General features: G+C 42.9%; 1 protein-coding gene across 3 annotated transcripts in view; it reads left to right on the top strand.

Moving 5' to 3' along the window:
• The first annotated feature begins 1146 nt into the window (after positions 1-1146).
• Znf462 (zinc finger protein 462) overlaps positions 1147-20976 on the top strand; it is a 131931-nt gene continuing 112101 nt past the window's right edge. For all 3 annotated transcript variants that reach the window (XM_076845723.2, XM_076845722.2, XM_076845721.2), the window contains exon 1: positions 1147-1212. The gene's annotated coding sequence lies outside the window, so the exon portion shown is untranslated. The remainder of the gene's footprint in view (positions 1213-20976) is intronic.

Raw genomic sequence — 20976 nt, 5'->3', positions numbered from 1 at the left:
GAGAAGACTTCAAAATACGTGCCAGTAATGGACAACTTGAGCTTCTCACTGAAGATACTCAAACCGCAAACTGGAAAGGAATTAAAAAGCCCCACGTGGTTGATCTGGGTTTAGACTTGCAACCTCCAGTTCTCCATGTAGGTTCTTTGCAAAGATTGGCCTCTAGATGGATGCATGTGAGGGACCCTCAGGGGCCCGGGCTCGGCGCCTCGGGCAGGGCTGATGGTGGGAGCGCTATGAGCCGCAGGGCAGGGTCCTCACTGGGGGCTTCCTCTACCGGCCAGGGCTGCCAGGCGCCTCCGGGACGCGAGCGCGCAAGCCTCGGGGCCGGCGGCCGCGCTCCTTGCACCGCCTTCTCCGCAGGTCTTTATTCATCTCATCTCCCTCTTCCCCTTCTCCTCCTCCTTTGCCTCCTTCTCCTCCTCTTCCTCCTCCTCCTCCACCACCACCACCTCCTCCTCCGCCACCGCCACCTCCTCCTCTTGCATCTCACTGGCCTGGCTCTGTGTTGCTCTGAGTGACAAAGACAATGTCCCAGCCTTAACTTTGCAACCACCTTGCCTCCTTCTGGGGTTGGGGGGGGGGAAGGGGGGACAGCAGCCGCAGCCTCAGCATCTCCTCCAGCTTCTCCTTTTGCGCTTCTCCAGCTCTTGGAGAATTCTTCCCCCCTTTCCCCCCAGCCTTTTCCTCATTTCTTTCTTTCTTTTTTCCCCTTCCTCTCTCCTGCACGTTGTTGTTGTTATTAGAAAGGCTTCGCGCACCCCCTGGTGCTCCGGCGTTTTGTGTGGCAGGAGAAGATTGTCTTCCTTCTCTCTTTCTGTCTTGCTTTCTCTCTCCCTCTGGTTGCTCATTATTCAGAGAGAGACACAGAGGGAGGGAGAGAGAGAGAGAGAGAGCGCGAGGGAGAGGGAGGAGAGGAGAGAGAAGAGCAGAGTGAGGGGAGAGAGTGAGAGGGAGAGGGAGGGAGGGAGAGAGGGAGAGGGAGAGAGAGACGGATATCTCAGGTCATCTGCAGCTGCAGCGAGTCTGAGGAGCCGAGGAAGGCAGGGAAGATGGCGATCCTCCATTGCTGAGACCCGGCAGAAGCACATGAGACTCCCAAACAACTTCCACAACAATAACCCGAGCAGGAAGAGGAGAAAGAGAAAGAGGATAAGGAGGCGGTGGGGCTGGAGAACCCGAAGCACCTCCCGGCGCCGGGACGCTTCTTCTGTAAGTTACTGCAATTAACCACCACCTCCGGGTGGTCTGAGTGCTCCGGGGAGGAGAGCGCCGGGCGGTGGAGGCACAAACGCGCTCATTCATTCGGCCAAGGAGGGTTGGCGGAGCGGGGAGGAGAGGAAGTCCCCTGCATGGACTGGCTGTTGGAAGAGGAGAAGAAGCAAGAGAGGAGGAGGAGGAGGAGGGGGAGGAGGGAGAGCAGGAGGGGGAGGAGGAAGAGGAGGAGGAGAAGCCGGGGAGGAAGAGGAGGAGGAGGAGGAAGAGGAGGAGAAGGTGGTGGTGGTGGTGGCAGTGGAGGTGGCTGTGCTTTTCCTGCTGGCTGCTCCTTCTGCTGGGGGTGGGGGGAGCGGAGCGCTGTGGCTTAATTAATTTCGTGTAGTTCTATGAAGAGAAGAGAAAATGAAAGATGAGTGAGAAGGGAGCTGGAGGCTCAGGACGGATGCTCCGAGTGTGGGGACAGGAGTAGGGACGGAGCGGGGGGCGGGGGGCGGGAGGCAGGAGACCTGAGCCTGAGCCAGAGGGAGCGAGCGAGGGTCAGAGGAGCGAGCGGCCCCGACCTGAGCGGGTTGACCTCTTTCTTTCTCTGTCCCTCTCCTTCCTTTCCCCCTCTGTCTGCCTGTCCCCCGCCCGATGGCAAAGCCGTGCGGATTGGCACCCCCCTCTTCCTCAGGTATTTGGCTCTCTCTCTGTCTCTCCGAAGTTGGGATGCGGGGTCGGGATGTGTCGGGGGTGGCTGCTGCTGCTGCTGCTGCTGCTGCTGCTACTGCTGCTGGTGAGGACAGAGGCGAGGACCCGGGGGCCCGGGCCGGGCGGGGGGCGCAGGTTGAGGAGCAGCTGAGGAGCTGTCTCCAGGCTGGGGGTTCAGAAGCGTCTGGTGGAGGACAACGGTTTCTGGAGAGGAGAAGCCATTACACACGCTTGGCTCTCCTCTGAGGCGGGGAGAAAGGAAGGCAGGGGCCTGGGGGGGCGTCTCACTCCTGGTGCGGTTCCCAGGGGTCTGCCCTCCTTCCAGGCACGAGGGGAAGCCGCAGCCGCCCCCCATTGGAGCAGCCCCTCTCTTTCCCTTTCTTTATCTCCCTGTCCTCCATTTGCAAGCTGTCTGCTTTGGTTCCAGTCCAGACTCCAAAACACAAAGCTCCTTCTCACGTTCATTCTCCAGGCTGTTCACCATTCCTGAAGGAACCCTCATTTTCTTTTCATTGTAGCTTCTAACCTACAGGGAGGGAGGGAGGGAGGGAGGGAGGGAGGCCGCCTGGAGTTCCTTTTATATTCCTCCCCAACCCCACCAAAAAAAAAAAAAAAAAAAAAAAAAAAAGTTTCATTTTTAAGCACGCGACTGGGATGGGGAAAGACCAACCAGTTGGGGCTTTCTCCCAGGGCTCCCGGCCGCCTCTGAGCGCCTGTGTTGGCTGTTTGGTTTGCTTTGGTTTTGTTTCTGGAGGTGGCTTGCAGGTTTGGGGGAGGAAGTGACTAGTTTGGTTGAGAGCTGGGAACTGAGTCAGGTAAGCCGTGTCATGGTTGTAACTCCATCAGAAAATGGAGGAGAGCGGGTTTCCAGGAGACAAAGCTGAGATGAGAAGTGTTTATGAAATTATGGATGTCTCCATTTTGAAGCTCTGTTGGTGATGGCTGGCAAGCCTCCTCCTCCTGGCTCTCCAGAGGGAAACCTGGTGGTGTTCCTCACTGTCTATTCATTATGCAAAGAAATGAGGGCTTTTAAGGGTTCCTCAGATTTTTCTCCCACCAGAGGAGTGCTTTCACAAGTTATTGAGACGTTCGTTTCCATTTTAAAGTAAACTTTTGGATTTTTTTTTTTCCTCCTTTTGAGTGGACCTGAAGGGTTTTGACCCTCTTCAGCAAAAGCAAGGCAAAACCTGAAACCTTCCCACTGAGGTCTTCTCACAACTTTAGGCTTCTCCAGCTCTCCTTAAAGTCCCCAGGAAATGTTATTTCCTCATTGTGAAGATGGTGGTGGCCCCAGGCTGAGATTTTTTTTTGAGTTGTGGGGCTTGGTTATCATCATGTTTGATGCATCGCAAGACCTTATTGTCTGGTATGAGTTGATTTCTGGGAAAAAAATAAAATTCCTGCAAGATCTCAGAGGAACTCTAAGACTGTCTGACTAACAGCAGTTTCTCCAGGGTCTTTCTCTTCAGGTTGGTCCATTTGTATGTTAGGCCTTCTTTTAGTTCCTTTGTTTCCCCCTTTCCCTCTCCTTCTGCTGTTTTTTTTTTCCCCCCTGTGTTCTCAAGGACTGCAAGTCTTCAGGAATATCAGTTTGTCTTCTTAACAATGTCACTATGGAAACAAATTAGGTCAGTTGAGAAAACCTTATGTCCAGGTATCTTCACCTTTTTAATTGGAGGAATTTATTCATTTTGTAGGAAGACATTTTGTGAGGATGTTTTGAAAAAAGAACCCAGTTCTACACCCCAGTCCACACACACTGATTTGGACCTCTTCACAGATTAGTTCTAAAGAATGTATGTAATTGACCCAAGTAAAGAACTAAATCCTGAAATGCTTCAGGAATTTAAAAAAGCCAACCATGAAGATGTTGCTTTTCCATTAGGTGAGGTAGCCATCTTGAGGATGAGGGAAGATGTTGGAAGAATTTTAGATGGACTATTGAAGATATGTGAGGGAGGACTCCACAGTGGAAGGGAAACTTGGAGGAGATTCAGACCCAATTAATATAATCTAAGGGGGCTAATTGGACCTTGCTTTCAACTGAGGAGAGATACAGAAAGGTACCAGCTTCAACAAAAATAAGGAACACATTGGTGAGCGACTTGCACAAGCCTTTTTCTTGCTTTGCTTTCTCATTATGTATCAGATTTTTGTGTGTGAAGTTCCTTGTGTCTACAGCATTTTTGTGCATATTGAAGTGATTTTCGTTTCCAGATGTAATTATATTCTGTTGAGTAGCTGGTAACAGTGTCACTCAGTAAATGCACAGTGCTATATATGACAACATCCCATTTTTCAAACCAAACTGTTGTGTCATTAATTGAGGGTTATTGTTCTTCTGAGGGGTGTGAAAGGAGAGGGGAAATACATGGTTCTTTAGATGATAATTGTCCATGGTCAATGAAGTAAAACCCTGTTTGTGCAGATGAAGATGTATGATTTTCAATTGATGTGTATGCTCAGTCAAAAATACTTCTGTTCAGATCTCTGCTTCTTTATTAAAAACCCTAGAGCACTTTGGAAAAATTTTACCTGGAATCATACCTTAATTCCCTCATTTTTGATTGTTGGTTTTTGATGATATCCATTAGTTTTGTTAAGTGGAATGTTGTCACTGTTATATTTACATTTGCTAATGCACATATGGATGCTACATGTTCAAACTTGAAATTCAAATGCAATGGATAAAGACAGTTATTTGGGAAAGTAATTACACATCTAATTAACTATATTTGTTTATGAAAAAATAAATACATTATATGTTGATCTTGAAGCAAACATCCTTTTCTTTCTTTTTTTTTTTTTTTTAAATCATTGTTGGTAGCAGGACAAGTGGTTAATTTACTTATTTCAGTGGGGAAGAAAGAATGACAAAGTGCCAGTTCAGCAGTTTGACTCACCACATTTTTTACTGTGCGAGCAAGTGTTTTGGTGTCTTCATAGACAGTCTTGGAGTTGAGCTTTTTTGGAGAGAAAAAGTCAGGTCTCTAAGATAAGCATTTTGAAGTTCAAGAATATGTTCTAACTGGTAACCTGAGAAACATATCCATGTCTGTTGTACTTTCTCAACATGGCAAGCACCATAATATTTAAAAGCATGGTTTCTTGAAATTTTCTAGACATAACATACTTGGATTGAGACAAGTATTTTGGATAAACCATCATGAGAGAAATAAGAAGTGTCAAATTGAACATACTCATTTGCTCTCAAAGCTCAAAGATCTTTTTTGTTTTTGAGACTTCAAGTTCACCAGGCTCATTATGCAAATTTTTGCCATAGCTTTAGTATATCACAAAGGAAAATCATTCTGAAGAAATATTTGTGAGCTGTCATGAATACTGCCATGCAAGAGATTCTTGTTGGATCTTCATATTCCATAGTATTTCTCATATTGTTTTATATCAATCTCATTCATTGACCGCATTCCCTGAGGACTTGATCCCCCCCACCCTCCACACTCTTGGAGTTAGACAACTTTTAAAGGAAAAAAAAAAAAAACTATATCTATTCTTCCTAATGAGTCTTCCGGAAGACAGTAGGAGAAAAAAAATCCCACTGTACTAATGGGCTTTAGAGTACTTGTGGTCAGTTTTCTTGAAAGAAGGCAATGGTAAAGTTGCCTTGGGATGGAGTCCTGTTTTACGTGTGATGGACTTTTAATAGGGTCTAGTCTGCCTTGAATTGTTTGATGTTCAGATTTCTTGGTTAAAGGTAACCTTACTTATCTTTCTTGTGGTGTGTGCCTTTTCAGACTTCACTGTGCCATGGGATAGAGAATTGACAAAGCTGTGTTGAATGTTCTAAGCTGACAACTAGAGAACAGAGATATGATTTCAAAATGCTCCAGTCACAAATAAAGAAGTATATAAATAATGAACTCAGATTGCAAAGGATCTGATGTGAATGTGAAACTGGGTGGTCTATATATGGCAACTATAGATATTCAAAAGAAGTGGGGGAGAAGGTATTTACAGGGTTTATTGCTAAAATCCAGTGAACAGAAAGATAATTGTGTGTGTGTGTGTGTGTGTGTGTATGCACGTGTTTGTGAAGGCAAGCATCTTGTGAGATTCACATACTTATAGAATTGATGGCTTTGAAAGAAACATTAGCTGGATGTTGGTGACCTATTAATTGATTATGAGAAAACAGAGAAGAAAGTAGATAATGCTAAAAGAAAATTCCTCTCCTTGTGTGATATGCCAAGACATCTGGCAGATGTTATATTGGGCCCCAAGGAATGGACAGTTTAATTTTAGCCCTAGCAAGGAAATGGGAAGTTCTAAGCTCTTTTAATAGCACAAGTCTTAGTTTGGGGAAGGTTGCTTAAAAAAATAAGAAAGAAGGGGTGGGGGGGGAAGGGCATTTAGTGTAATATGGAAGAGCTCGAGGGAGCAGGGAGCATAAGTGAAGAATTTGGGATGATAGGCAAAATACTATTTCTGAAGTAGAAATGAACATGAAAGTCATTTTTAAAAAATGACACATGTACACTATAAGTGAGGAATATTAGGTATTTAATACTATACTATCAGGCAACTTCCAATTTAGAAGCTATTTTTTTTTTTTTTAATGCCTAAGAGAAATAATGTACTTCAAATATCCTCCCTCCACCCTATTTTACTGAAGAGGAAACTGGCAGAAAGACATGAAGTGACTAGTACAAGGTCAGAAAGTTCAGTTGTAACAAAGCCAGGCCTAGAACACAGGTCGGCTGACTCCAGCCCAGTGCCCTTTCCACTACCCCAACTGCATTTGATAGTGAGGTTGTGAAACAGCGGTTCTCTCCAAGGCCCAAGACTCCCTGAGAGTCTGGCACCAGTGGGGCCTGAGTGTGGATTTTTGTTAGCTGAATTTAACATTGGGGACCCAGAGCTGGGCAGTGTGTTTCATTCATAGATCCAGAGACAGATTTTGTTCCTATGACTTCCAGTCAAGCTTTAGCTACTGGGTTTGTAGCTGTGCTTTCTTTTACTTTCTCCTGTTCTTTTCTCTTGTTCCATCATCCAGGACTGGAAAGTGCTTTTCAAATGCCCTTCTTTGGAAATTTGTCTGGGTCTATTGCAACTTACAAAAGTGCCCACAATTGGACTCTGAGGATCTATTTTGCAATGTGGTACAGATTTAAATTGGCTTCTTTCAGAGATGCCATTTTGTAATACTGATGAATGGCTGAGGGTGAAATCCAGTCTCAAATAATTACTGGTGATTTTCCAGTGTTCGGTACTCATTCAAAAATGTGCCCTCCATGGATCTTCTTGGAGCCCAATTCACTCTTGCAGACCAGTGGCTAACTCTTTCCCATTTCCTCGGTATACATGAAGTCGTCATTAAAATGACTTTTAACAACATAGGCAACATTTAGCCATGAGGGTTGGGACAGCACCATAGGAAGGGTGAAACAGGTTTCCATTTCTGTCTCCCCTTGGACAAGCAAAAGTAATTTTGTAAGGAAGGATGAGTGATATTTGTAAGTTTCCACATTTTTCTAAGCTTCTTCCAAAAGAATGCATAAATTCGTACTCCAGGAGGCAGACTGGAGAAGGTGGTGCTGGAGGTGGACTTCTGGCAGAAACACAGTTAACGCTGTAAACAGTTGAACCTCAGTGTGGCACTCCTCCAAATGAGTTGACTGTCGAAAATAAAATGTTCCAGAAGAACTGGGAGAACAGGAAAGAAGTTAAAACAGCATGGTTTGCATGCCAGTGCTGAAGGAAGAAGAAAAAAGTTTGGGGTTGGGGTGGGGGGAGTGAGGGGACATTGGAAAGAAGATAATCCTAAGTTCAACCGTCTCCTGGATTGATAAGACCCAGGAGAAGTTTCCAAATGCAGGAAAATGGAGTTTTATGAATTTAGATTGCATTTGCAGTTTACTAGGAAGCTCTTTTGAATCTTTTTTGTCCCCTTGAACTTTCTATCTGGAGAACTGCATAACTGATAAATGAGAAGTCCATTGGAAGCGATTTGGATTTACATTTTCTGCTTGGAAATGCTATCATAAAATTTATCTTCTTTCCAAGGCCTCCTGTCCTCATCAGCTGAAGCATCCATATGGTTTTTAAAGTCTCTGGGTGTGTGGCTGCAGCACAAAGTTGATTTTTCCAGGGCTTGGAAAGACAAGAGGTAGAGAGCTATGTGGTGGGAGAGGGTGCTGGTATTGTCACCTACAAATGCATTGTCTTTGCTTCTGGTGAGCAGCTTACTGGGTGTCTTCAAAGCATTCTTTCCTAATTCCTGGCTGGAGCCGATTCTTCTTGAGTTATTCTTGGAGGGAAAGTGTCTTTGCATGCCAGGTCATGGGTATTTTGGTATTGATTTCCTTGCTTTCATGTGTTTGCTTGTTCAGTTCACTTCATGTTGCTTCTGGAGTATTAATCAAAGACTTATGCTGAGCCTGTCCACATCTACCCTTGACTTCATTCAAAAGGTAGAACCTGCTCATTGGGGCGAAGGGAGGGCTGGTAGGTTCTTATTTGTTAAAAAATAAATACCTGAAGATGAAGAGTGTATAATTCATGAAGTTATTTGCCAGGCCTTCAAGTAGTCTTTTAACAAAGACCATGCAAGGAAGGTGGGGGAAATGCTACTAGGAACCAATGGATCTTGATTAAAAAGTTTTAGGATCACTTAGTAGGAAATTAAGCATTTGTCCAAGGTGAGTGAGCAGAGACTTACCTTTGGATTCAGATTGGTTGGAGCACAAAAGGAGCTGGAGGCCCAGGCAGGACAACTGTGTCAGAAGTAATTAAGCCCAGGATTTGTGGAGAGGCTTATCCGCCACAGAGCCCAGCTGGGGAAGGCCAAACTCGCTCCCTAAGCCCTTGTCTGGCCAGTTGAACCAGAGCACAAGCGAAGGCCCTCGGATTTTTGGATTCTTCTCTTTCCTATTCAGACGGAAGGAGGAAAAGCCATTATTCTTCAGTTTGCTCATGTCTGCTGACTGCTTCTCTCTCAAGCTGGGAAATGCCAGAGGTGGGGGGGCAAAGCTGATTTCCTCTGAGGGAACATTCTCCCTGTTAACACTGCAAATGTGCCTATAACATTGTACTTATTACTCAGAAAATAATTGTGCAGAGGCACAATGTGGGATACTTGAAAGATGTTTGCTGCACAAAGGTTCCAATACTCACCTGCAGATTAAGAAATGGGTTTCTAAACCATCTCATTTCTGTTGCTAATGAAAAGCTTTGGAAGGCACCTGTGAATTAGAGCTCCAGCTGCTATCATGGTAGGGGAAGTCAGGCCTTGAAAGGATACATGGATTAGCCCGTCAGAAAAGCAAACAGTAGCATCAGCACAAGTAGAAAATAGACAGGGTTGTTAAGCTAACAGAAAAGTAGGCTAAAGCATTGCTGTAATTATATGGTGGAAATTTGCTGGAAGGAGGGATTGCTTGGATGGGAAAAGGAAAAGAAGAGAGGCAAGGAAATAATTGACAAGTCGGAATAGAGGAGGTCTGTCCACTGGGAAGAGCCTCCGGGAAGAAGTAAGGCATTGCTCTTAAGAAAACAATAAAGCAAGTAGAAAAAGACCTTGTAATTTGGTACCTATTGCATGTGAAATATGAAGACCAGCTCAGACCCACATTCTTTGGTAAGCTTCTATTGTGAAAAATAGAATTGAGCTTGAAAGACTATTTGTATGACTTCTGTGTTACAAATGCAGTCCTTCTGATAAAGGAAAGATGGAAACTTGAGGGAACTGGTTAAGTAGGCCTACATGGAGATTTCCTTGGAAAATGAACTTAGTAGAGAATAGAGCACAGTAGAAAATAGCTGCATTATTAATGGGCAGAAAATGTGATAGTCCTCTCTAAGGTTATCCATAGAGCTTCTCTACCTATGCTCTGGGTATTAGAAGAAAGAACAAAGACTGCTTATTTCAGAGAGGAAAGGAGTGGATCATGACTACTACCTGGTGTCCAGTTTGGGATTAAGCCAGGTGCTGGAGCCAAACGTCACAGGTTGGTCTGTCAGTCCACTCCCAGCATTTTAAAATCCAAAATAAGGCCATTGCAGTGCAGAATGTTTAGCCTTTCTAATCCCAAATTACATCATCCCTCTGTGTTATGATCAGTTAGTCAGCAACTGAGCCCCACTCACCCTATCTAGATTGTCATGGTCCTAATCTAAGAGTCCTTCCTTTGGGACAAAATTTGCACCCTGGGTTGCAGACTGAAGATGGCCAGAGATGGATGCCAGCCACAGATCTTTGAAGGTTTCAGTTCAACAAGTACATACCACCCAGACTTCTCTTCAGTGGTTTCAATCTTTAATAGTCTTAATAGTCTTTAATAGTCTTCTCTGAAGCCTGTTGGTTTTCTTTCGTATTGCTAACTGGAAAGAGGCTCTGTGTGGAGACCATTTTCATTTGAATGTCAGAGTTCAGCTGCAAAACCTTCCCCTTTCTGCTGTCAGTGAATATTGTCTGGCTTAATATTAGTTAAGAATAATAGAGGATAAATATGATCGCTCCATCATAAAATTCTGCCAACTTCAGTACAGAGTAGGAATATCACAGACCTACCATGAAATGCTATTTCCCCTCTTGGGATTGACTCAGTTAATATTAATACTAGGTAACGTTTATTTAACATTTAATATGAACCAGGGACTGTTCATATGATAGAGGAAACTGAGGGTTAGGGAGGTAAAGTAATATACCCAAGGTCATGGTACTAGGAAGTAGAAGAGCCGGGATTCACATGAATGGCGACTGCCTTCAGAGCCCTGGCTCTCTGCTGGTAGAACCTGGCCTTGGTTATTACTTAGTGTGCTAATAGCTTATGTTCCTGATGGTTTATCTCTCCAGTTGCCAGGAGTTTATCCTTGGTGTTCTGGAAGGAAATCTGCACATAATGGAACATTAATTATAATATATTGGTTGGTATGAGAGATACAACTGATTGCAATAGCCTGACAAAAGTTGTGTTTCACTGCATAGTACCCTCTTTTTGTTCTTCTGAGTTATAAAAGGTGATAGGAAAAACAAAACTTTAGAGAAAAAAAAATAATTTAAATTATGTCAAACTCAATATACTATACACATGGTTTTTGTTTTTAGTTTTTTGTAGTTGTAGATGGACAGAATGACTTTTTAAAATTTGTTTATTTTTATGTGGTGCTAAGGATGGAACCCAGTGCCTCACACCTGCAAGGCAAATGCTCTGCCACTGAGCTACAGCCCTAGCCCACCCATGGGTTTTTTTAAAAAGCACCTATCTGTTATGGCAGAAAGATACGCCGTGTGGCTTATTGTTATTATTTTTTTAAGTAGAAAAGTGTTTTGCTTTTTTTCTTAGGGGCTTTCTTGAAAGTTTCAGTGCTCTAAATTGGCTTTGGTTATTATAAGCCTGAAAAATGTCTTCAGAAGCCACACAGACATTTGAAAATTGGTTCCACTATCTAATGGTCATTTGTGGAAGGGGGTGGGACAGATTATCTTGAAAGTGTGGTGCCGTCACCCCACCCCTTTAGTGATCCCCATGTACTCTGTAGATCCTGGGACTTGATGAATGTTTTGGTCTTATTTGCCTCTCCCTGAATCACTGTGGTAACGTAAGAAAGCTGCTATTGATGGATGACCAAATGGCCTTAAGAGCAATAAGCTGTTCTAAGGGGTAGGTCCAGATACCCCTAAGATATCCAGGAGGGTCACTTCTGTCAGATGAGTAGTTAGGCATTAAATACTGACTAGATTCTTCAGCCAGGAGGCAAATAGTGTTGGTTTTATAAAATCTTTGCCGTGCTGTGGATCTGTTCAGTTGATCTCTGGTTCCCCGACAGATCCATAACCAAAACCTTGTAGGGGGATAAACGTGTCCTGTTCATAATGTGAACCAGAGGAGGCCATATCCATTTTCACCGCATGCATATCATTGTCTACTAAACTTACCAAAGCTCTTGTTTTCTTAGATGAAATAACTTTAATGGGGAAAAGTCTCAGGAAAAAAAATAACTCTATAGTTTAAGGGTATAAAGTGAACTGTACCAAATCATGTGATTCTCTGGGGGGAATTTCTAATTTAGAGGAATAGGGGAGACTCTGTTTAGCCCCATGGAGCATAAACTGAGACCCTCAAAGTAGTGCCTAGCCTTCTAAAAACAACCCTCCCACCAGACTTTCTCAAAGATCAGTCTTGTTTCTTCAATCTTTTTCCAAATTCGTTGGAGAGAAACCCACCCAGGTTGCCCTCCGGAACTGCTTGGCAGAAGGCCAGGTGAATTGTGTCAACATGTCATTGTCATGTAGTGACAACAGGGCATAGGACGTTGAGTTTGAGAGCACGGCCAACGTGAGAGGCACTGTAGGTGAGGCAGCCTTGGAACATGTCGCAAGGAGGCAAACTTATGAAGATCATGTATGTAAGACTGCCAGAGGATTCATCCATTATCTTGACAGGAAGAGAAAAGCACATTTTCAAAGATAGATTTCCTTGGTTATTGTATAAAAGCACAGTCTGTAGATCACATAAAGCAGCAGGCATTTTAGAAAGCAGAACTGCACCCTTCCGCTTGCATGGAAGTTCTGTTTACTCCGCCTTCTCCATGACTTTGCCTCCAATTAGTAATTTGAAGGGGCTGAGAGGTGAAGGGGTGTTCAAGAACAGGTGTCGACTGTCCCTGGAGTTCATGCCTACCCATGGTTGAGTGTTTCATGTTAATAAAGAGTGAACATCACCCATAGGTCCTGAAATTAGCAAGTGTTAAATGTTATGCGATTATTAGGGGGAAACAAGATAATCTAGTCAGTGGGCTTAATTAGGTTGTGATTGCCCGATTGCTGCTTCATGATAATTATATTCATAACCCCGTTTCTAGACGTCAACTACAATTATCAAAATTGACCCTAGCGCAGGTAAATGTTAGTGATCTTATTTGAAGCAGCTCTGAAACAGTGAACATCTGATGTTTCCAAAGTGCTCTTGCCTGTTTCTTCTTCCCCTCTGGCCACCTTCCCATGATCTTGTCCTTACCTTTGTAGGAAGATCTGTGACAGTATTATCTTATCCATGACCATGCGTGAACTGTCTACCTCATGTTGGTTTCTGCAGAAACATAGATTCTTAAGTTTTAGGCTTCAAGTATGCACCGAAAAAGCATTAGTACATTAGCAGATAAAAATCTTGAAGCATAAGAATCCAAAATTGTCTAGCTTTTTTCCTCAGCACATGGAGCTTTTCCAGTAGTTTTAATGTGATTCATTTCCATCAATCTTTTACTGTATAAGGTATAATCTTAAGGTGAAAAAAAGAATCATTTGTGTTTAAGATAGTGGCTTATAAACATGATCATTAAGGTCTGAGAACTGTGAAGTGAGAACTTTCTATATTAACCCCAGATTGATGAAATGTATTGTCAGCCTCTTCTAGCACAAAGAGATCAGGTCATTGCTTGGGATGTTGTTTACTGTTATCTTCCCAATGGAGGCAGCGATTTCTAGGAAATACAGACAACAACCTGTGTCAGAAGTGAATATGTCAGTGTGACACTGGGAATCGTTGGGCCAGATTGTCATTTGGCTGCCTTCCCTCTTGGATGTGCAATTATATAGGAAAATAGTGCACTTAAAATTTATACACCCTAGCAAACTTCAGGGTAGTTGATCTGTCTGAAGAACAGTGTGTGTGTGTGTGTGTGTGTGTGTGTGTGTGTGTAGAGAAGTTATCTCTGGGCACTCGTTTTTTGTTTTTTGCTAGAACACCAAGAGTGCAGATTTCTACTTGTAGTTGTCTCTTTGAATTTCTGGGTATAAATGCAGTCTATGTTGGGGGTCTTCTTTAAGAGAGTGGGCCAAGGGTTGGCCCAAGTGCAGGTTGAAATTTATCTCTGTCCCTTCCTAGCTGTGTGGCCCTGTATAAGTCACTTAATTTCTTTGTTCCCATGATTTCCTACCCAATAAAATGTGAATGACAGTAATATAACTCTATAGAAATGAAAGGGTTACAAAATGTTGTGTGTTTAAGGGTCCTGGTTTATAATGGACACTCAAAATGATAGTTTCTTTTTCCTCACTGATGGAGAAACTGAGGAAGAGACCTTTCTCCAGGACTTTGCCACATTTATCCACAGTTAGTATATTAATTATTTTGGCCTTGTTTTTGAACTCAGTTTTTGAATTCTGCCAGTTGGAGTGCCTGCCTTTATTGATGAGCAGTCTTTGCTTCTGTTGCCCATCACAGAGAGATGTGGCTACAGCCCGGGCTGCTGTTCTATTTGATTGTGGACCCAGCAGCGTTCACTAGGAATTTGTAAAGTACCTGAGAATGGTGCTGTTTCCTCTTGGAAAATTGCATTTACATGCTAACAATGTTGCCTGTCCACACCTTGCAGAGATATTCCCTGGAGTGTTGTAGGGGAACAATTTTTTAATAAATGTGAAGTTCTTTGAGCTTTTTGGAAGAAAGATGTTATTACTGTTCTTATTGTTTGGTATCATTCTGGAAAAGAAATGATTTGTCTAAGACAATAGTATTTTTTTATTGCAAGGAAAATCCTGGTTGTGTTGTTTTATATAAAAGTTGGATACCTCTGTTGTTTCACTCATATAAGATATTTCTGAGCAGTTTGAGGATTGTCCTGGACCTTGCTTAGAAATGCTTTGGTTTTCTTTGTGCAGATATATATTTTAACAGTCTATGTCCACTTGGTCTTACTAACACACTGTAATATCAGATGCACTGAGATCTCAGGAGTAAGGAGGCTAATTTTAGAATGTCTTAAGGGTAGATGGCATTTCAAATGTGGAGAATGTGGAATGGTGTTGGTAGGACCTAACAGGACTTACTTTACCTTGTTGGCTTTGGCTAAAGAACATTAATTGGTGGCTTCATTGGTGGCAGAATGGTGGTGACGGGTATGTTGATTAAAAAGATGAAGAACATGTAAGTGATTCTTTGGTAAAAATGCTACTTATTTTTCACCTTTAAAAGCAAATCACCCATGAGGTGGTGGTGTTATTGTTTAACATTTTGGAAATTTTCAGATATATTAAGGTGTCAGCAGAATTTTTTTTTAATGAAAACTTTACAGTTATCATTTAAAAATTATGTCCAGAGCTGTTTGAGGGGGAGAGAAAAACTGACCATGCAACTGTGCACTTTATTTACTGGTGTTTAAATCTCTAGGATTCTCCCAAGTGAGAGATTTTTAGTCTCAGAGGGTGGACCCCAAATGAAAAGAGTGGAGATGTAGCCATGGGTGTGGTAGCAATTATTATAACACAGAATGCCCTCAATATAATGAGAAATATGAGATGAAACAGTAGAACCAGAAGCCTGGAGTAGCTAGGACATCTTTTTTTTTTTTTTTTAAATTTAAATTTGTTATATATGGCAGCAGAATGCATTACAATTCATATTACACATATAGAGCACAATTTTTCATATCTCTGGTTGTACACCCTAGGACATCTTAAGGACTAGGAGTGGGAAGGTTTTCCACTTGAGCCTTTAGGTTAGGGACTTCACCTTCATATATGTTCAATTCTTTACCTGTGGTAAGATTGTTTCTTACCTGTGACTACAGAGAAAATCAGTTGGTTTTGGAGTCAGAATTAAATTCACACCCTTACCTCCCACTTACCTCCCAGCTCTATGAACTTGGGTTAAGCTCCTAATTGCTCCTAGTGGCTAGTTTCCTATCTTTAGAGTGGAATTCTTTCTGGAGGAGGCTAAGAGGCTAATATATGTAAAACACCCAGCACCCAGCCAGGTGCCCAGTAAATAGCCACCTCTGGTTCATTTGCACTGATGAATTAGTGGCCACCCAATGCCTCTGGTGCAGATGGCTTGCTCCTTGCCATTCATCTGATGCCTGGTTTTTGCATGTCTAGTTAGCAGTTGTGGCTTGATGATAGAGTTGGAAAGCATTTAATGTCTTCATTGTCATAAGATGTATTTTATGGATGCTGTTATAGTTAAGAAATATGTGCCTGTTCATCTATTCATTCATTATACATTTTTGAGCACCTTTGGAGGACAGGCACACCTGCAGTGTGTGCCTAGGTGGTCAAATGCAGGGGAAGTGGGATCTCTCTACCAGAGTTGTGTTAGGCTCTTTGTTTTGGTAATTGAAGTGATTATGATGGAGATGGATGTCCTCACCCACATTAAAATAGCCTGGAGTCAGGGGAGTGGCGAACAGATTCCTGTTTAGATGCATTCATTTCTGCATCTTTGTGTGTATGTATTTACAATATAATTTGCTAACCATGTAGTCTGTGCTGCTGTGGTTCGTAATCTGGCAGATATTTTAAATATTTACTCCAAAATATCTTGTTCTCTGTTGGTGTGAAGTAGAGTTTCCAGTTATTTTTAGGTCATTTTCATCTTAGCAACCCTGTTGGAGATGAACCAGACACGCTGCTGTAAACTGTCCCCACATTTGGATAGAATTTAATAAAGTAAAGTTTAATGGTTTGGTCCCAAGAGGCAAACAGACCATCTGGTTAGCAGAAGGTTAGGTCAAGTATTGCATGGCTGCTAAGAGGGCCACAAACCAGCCCCGATGCACTGGTAATGTGTCCAGTTGCTGAATGCATTAAGCATTGAAATGGTGCTCTCAGGTCTGCCGAGCCAGCAGTTCTGTTACCACCGCTGTGACGCAGGAGATAATTCAGCTGGGCAAGCGGCAGCATGGGGGTGGATCTACAGTACAGGATGTGTAATGTCAACATGAAGGATTGGAGCTGGCAGAAGGAAGGGAAGCAGTCATTTCATGCCAATGCAGGAAGCCTAGAGAGATGCTTTCTACCCCCCCTTGCCTCTTGTCCTCTTCTGGAGCTTTCACATTATGTGTTAAATGATTACCTTGTGCATGGTCCATGGCAAAACTTCAGCTGATTTTCTGCCTCTTTTGGAACCTGTCAGCATAAACAGAGTAAACCACATTCCACACACTTGTAGGGCGGGCAGAGGGAAGAGTCTGCTGCACAGACTGGGAGGAGGAGAAAGGGCTTCATTAGGCAGGAACATCTTTGTGCTTGAGATGGAATCCCATTGTATGTCCCTTTGTGCTCGGCTTTGAGACCGGCCATCCATTCACAGGCTGCAATCATCTCAGAACATTGGGCTGCAGCTGTAGTTGGTAAGAAGCTGCGGAATGGTTCCCGTGATTCTGCAGAAGCTTAGCAATTACATAATTGCTATGTAACTGGAGAGAGCCATCAGGGTTGTCTAGTTCTCCTGGAAAGAAAGCTTCTACAATTTGAGGGGTAGATTGTTTTCCTTTGTTAAACCCGAAAGCTGATGAGCAAGTACAACGAGCCACCAGGCTGAAACAGGTCTTCTCACTGGCTTGAGCGGGAAGAAGTTGACAAGTACTCTTAGCTCCACGCTCTGCAGCCTTCGTGGTGGTATTAAGGGGAGAGAGAGCAACCCACAGAATCTCGGAATACCAACTGAACACGATATTTGATTGTTTCTAATATCAGAGACTATGTTCTGTATGCAGTCAAAGCGTGGAGTCTTCCAGAGCTTCCCTAGGATTGGGACCAGCGAGTTGTCTGTAATCATCAAGTGCCCTCGGCATTTTTGCTGTTTGCTGGGAAGCCTTTCGCATCCTCTCTTGAACGATTAGGTGTTTCTGAGGCTGCTCAGTGGAAGCTCTACAGAGCCTGACCATCGTGAGATGTTCCTGAGCGCTCACATCTTCTCAGCATCAACTCCTGGTGCAGCCCCAGCCGCCCAGGGCCTGGGGCCGACTGCACAGTCTGTCTGGGAGGACCTCACAGCGCGGGAATGAATTCCTTCTTTCAGCTGCTTCACCACTTGTTTTCCATAGTTGAGAAAACTTTGAGGTGGAGTTGGTTAAATGTAGGTGCGAGGGTTCCATTAAACCTGTGAGAGGTCCAGGCTCCGATTCATCTGAAGTAAAACAGTCGTCTAAAATTAGCCACATCTCCTAACCCCAGTGTGGACTCTGTGTTTGTTTATGTTAAGTAGCTCTGCATTTCAGCAATCCCACCTTTCTTGTGGAGCTGCTGGAATAGAAAGAGTGGTTGTCGGGGTACATTTTTATTAATGGCAAAAGATGGGCCTTTCATAACTGTGGTGCTTACCTGTGCTTCTCTATTTAAATGTGTCAGTAGTCAGAACTTCACGCATTTGGATTCCTTTGTGAGTTAAAAAGGAATGTCCAGTGGGCAGAGTGGAAGATGTGGACGCCAGGATGGTTTGGGTCCACAGATTCTTAGACCTTTAACCTTTAGACCTCCTTGGTTTAACTCTGAGGTTGATGGATGCAACTAGTTTAAGAATTTTGATTCCTATGAAGCAATATTGGCAGGTTTTCAAGAAGCAGCCTCTCTCAGCACTGAGCTTTTATTTCATAGCAAGCTGGAGGGGTATAGGATCGGCTATGGTGACCCTTTCCTGCATCATTCCAGGCAGGCCTTGGCATGCTTCTGCAGAATAAGGATGAGAGCAATTGGCACGAGGACCCACTGACTTCATCTTGCTCTGTATCTTAAGAGTTTGAACTGGCCTGACCTCTGCCATCGGCAGTGTGTGCACTCTGAGAACCACTAGACCATCTTTCAAGGGTCTTGGAGATTATGATGTGAGCAGTGTGCACTCATATGAGGGAGGAACCCATGACTTCCTTGCATGAGGGAGGCCACGAGTAAGGGAATCCTTTGCTATCAGTGTTAGTAGGCCAGCGAAGACCTTGCAGCAGGGGCTGCTGAACATGGTGCAAGGATCCTAGACCTCAGAGCTATTGAGTAGCTGAGTGACCTTGAGAGAAGCATGTAATCTCTGATCCTAGTTTCCTTATCTGGGAAAAGAAATCTGCTTTGTAAGGTTCTTGTGGGGAATAAATGAGATCATGAATATAAATCTCTGTTTCAGAGCCTGACATATAGTGGGCATATAAAAAATACTAATTCCCTTTCTTCTCATCCTTAAGTTTTTATAAAATTATGGGCAGAGCACTGTTAAACAGTGACTCTCTGATCTGGGGGTCAGAATACCCTTGAGGTTTTCGTGATATCCCCAGTAGGGGACTCCTTGAAGCTTGCACTGTTGGGATTGACAAATGTTTCGTTTCTCGGCAATTGGGGCTGAGCAGTATCTTTTATTACATAGTGACTTCTAAAAGCCGGTGGGTCCCTCTGTGAAACGTGGCTCCAAAATCTGGTGAAGGAGAAAAAAAGCACCTTAACCTCTGTTTGCACTATCTTGAACATTCTGTAATAGATTATTTATTAAATTCCTTAGATGAGGTTCTGGTTTTTTTGTTTTGACTATTGCTACACAACCAACTCCTTTAAAAGAAAACCTGAAATTTTCCAAGAATAGCACAGAAGTAAGACATGTAGTTATCCAAAATTCAAAAGACTTAACAATTTTAATGTCTCTTAGAGTTCTCTTTTTCTTTGACCTCTAGCCCAGTGTACTAGCTTCTAGAATGTTGGTGCTCAGTGAAAACTTGATGGCTGTTTTCAGAGAAAAAGACCTTAACCAGTTAAAATTTGGCCAAATGAACTTTGAAGGCCAACCACTGGTTTGTTTCATGTCAGTTACTGAACAGACATGAGACTGGAAGCCACAGAAAGGCAGGCCCAGGGTCCCCCTGTTCACCTGTATCTTGTGCCTTGCATAGTGTCTAGAAAAGATGTCACAAAAGACATATGTTGGTTCAGTAAACCAAACCTAGCATTTTTTTAAAAGGTGACATTGCTTCTAAATATCTCTTTCCTAAATATTCCTAGATTTCTGAAACAAAATGAGCAGTGATTGCTACTCCAAACATCATTAGACAAACACTCTTTAATTGTTGGTGAGTGAATATTTGGCCCTGATTCTAATTTAAAGACAAGAGTTTCCATTCAAGGAAACTGCCCAGCTCTACAAGTCCATATTACATACATTTTGGTAGTAAGAATGTCCAGATGGCAATCTAGGTTGAAGAAGCCATGCAGAGTTGGGTTGTTGGTAATTTTGGAAGAATTTTAATTTGAGAATGACAGTTTACTATTATGATCCTCATTGACACTTCCGTGCATTCTAAAGGTGGACTTCGTAGAATCGAGTCTGAAACACTGGAGATTCAAGCCCAAGAATAGTCAATGATTTAAGGCTGTTGTTCATGGAGGAAACACATTTATAGTTTTATATGAAACTAAGAGTGAATTTGACCTATTAAGTCCAAGTGGATTGTGGCATATATTTCATAGGGTAAGTTGGTGATATGGAAGCCTCAAGGAATATAGAGAAAAATGTTATGGAAAGAAAAGATGAGGATGCAGTGTTTCCTATCAATGTAACAGAATTGGAAGAATGAAGCCATAGACCCAGGATAATAATCAATGTTCTTTGAGGACAGTCAGGCGAATTCAGAAAACATCCTTCTTCACCTTTGACTTTTTAGTTCTTGAACATTTCAATTGAATGATTTAGACCATTGAAAGTCTAGTATGTGCAGAAGCCTTCTAGGTATTAGGTGACCTTGCAGCATTAAAGAAACCCATGGATCCTGTTAGTTCCAACCTCACTGAAGGACATATTCTGAAGAGCCAGCTCATTAAGCAAGCTTTTGAAGGGTGTGCGCTGCAGAGCAGTTTCCTGTTATTTGGTTAATGGTTGACCTAGTTCTATTGCCATATGCTTCCTGGAACGCATTCTAATATAAAGTATGTGTTAAAGCAAGACTAGGATAATAGCAGGAAAGTCAAAGCCTTTCTGAAGCAGAGACCATATTAATGCTGGCCCAGTGAAGACAGAATAGTGTATGGATGGAAAAATGAAAAGACTTTGCTCCTCATGGCCATGTTTCCTAGTTTTGATTTTAATCCTTATGTTTTATCCCAGTTCATTCTGAGGAGTTGAGTCTTCCCAGAATCCCTTGCACACAGGCCTGTACCATTAATTCATTTATGGTGCACGGGAGGCCGAGTTTGGGTTCAACACCCCAAGTAAAATTTTCACTGCAAGGAAGGATTAGATTAGATTTGGCTAATGGCAGGTGGTTATGTTTTTGTATTATTATTTTTATATTGTATGCAAGGGATTAGTAAATCTTTTTGTCTGCAGTTTGGATGGAGTCCAGAGCTAAGACTGAGGC

The sequence above is a fragment of the Callospermophilus lateralis genome, chromosome 2 (genome assembly GCF_048772815.1).
Source record: "Callospermophilus lateralis isolate mCalLat2 chromosome 2, mCalLat2.hap1, whole genome shotgun sequence".
Lineage (NCBI taxonomy): Eukaryota > Metazoa > Chordata > Mammalia > Rodentia > Sciuridae > Callospermophilus > Callospermophilus lateralis.
This window is presented reverse-complemented; position numbering and strand designations above follow the sequence as displayed.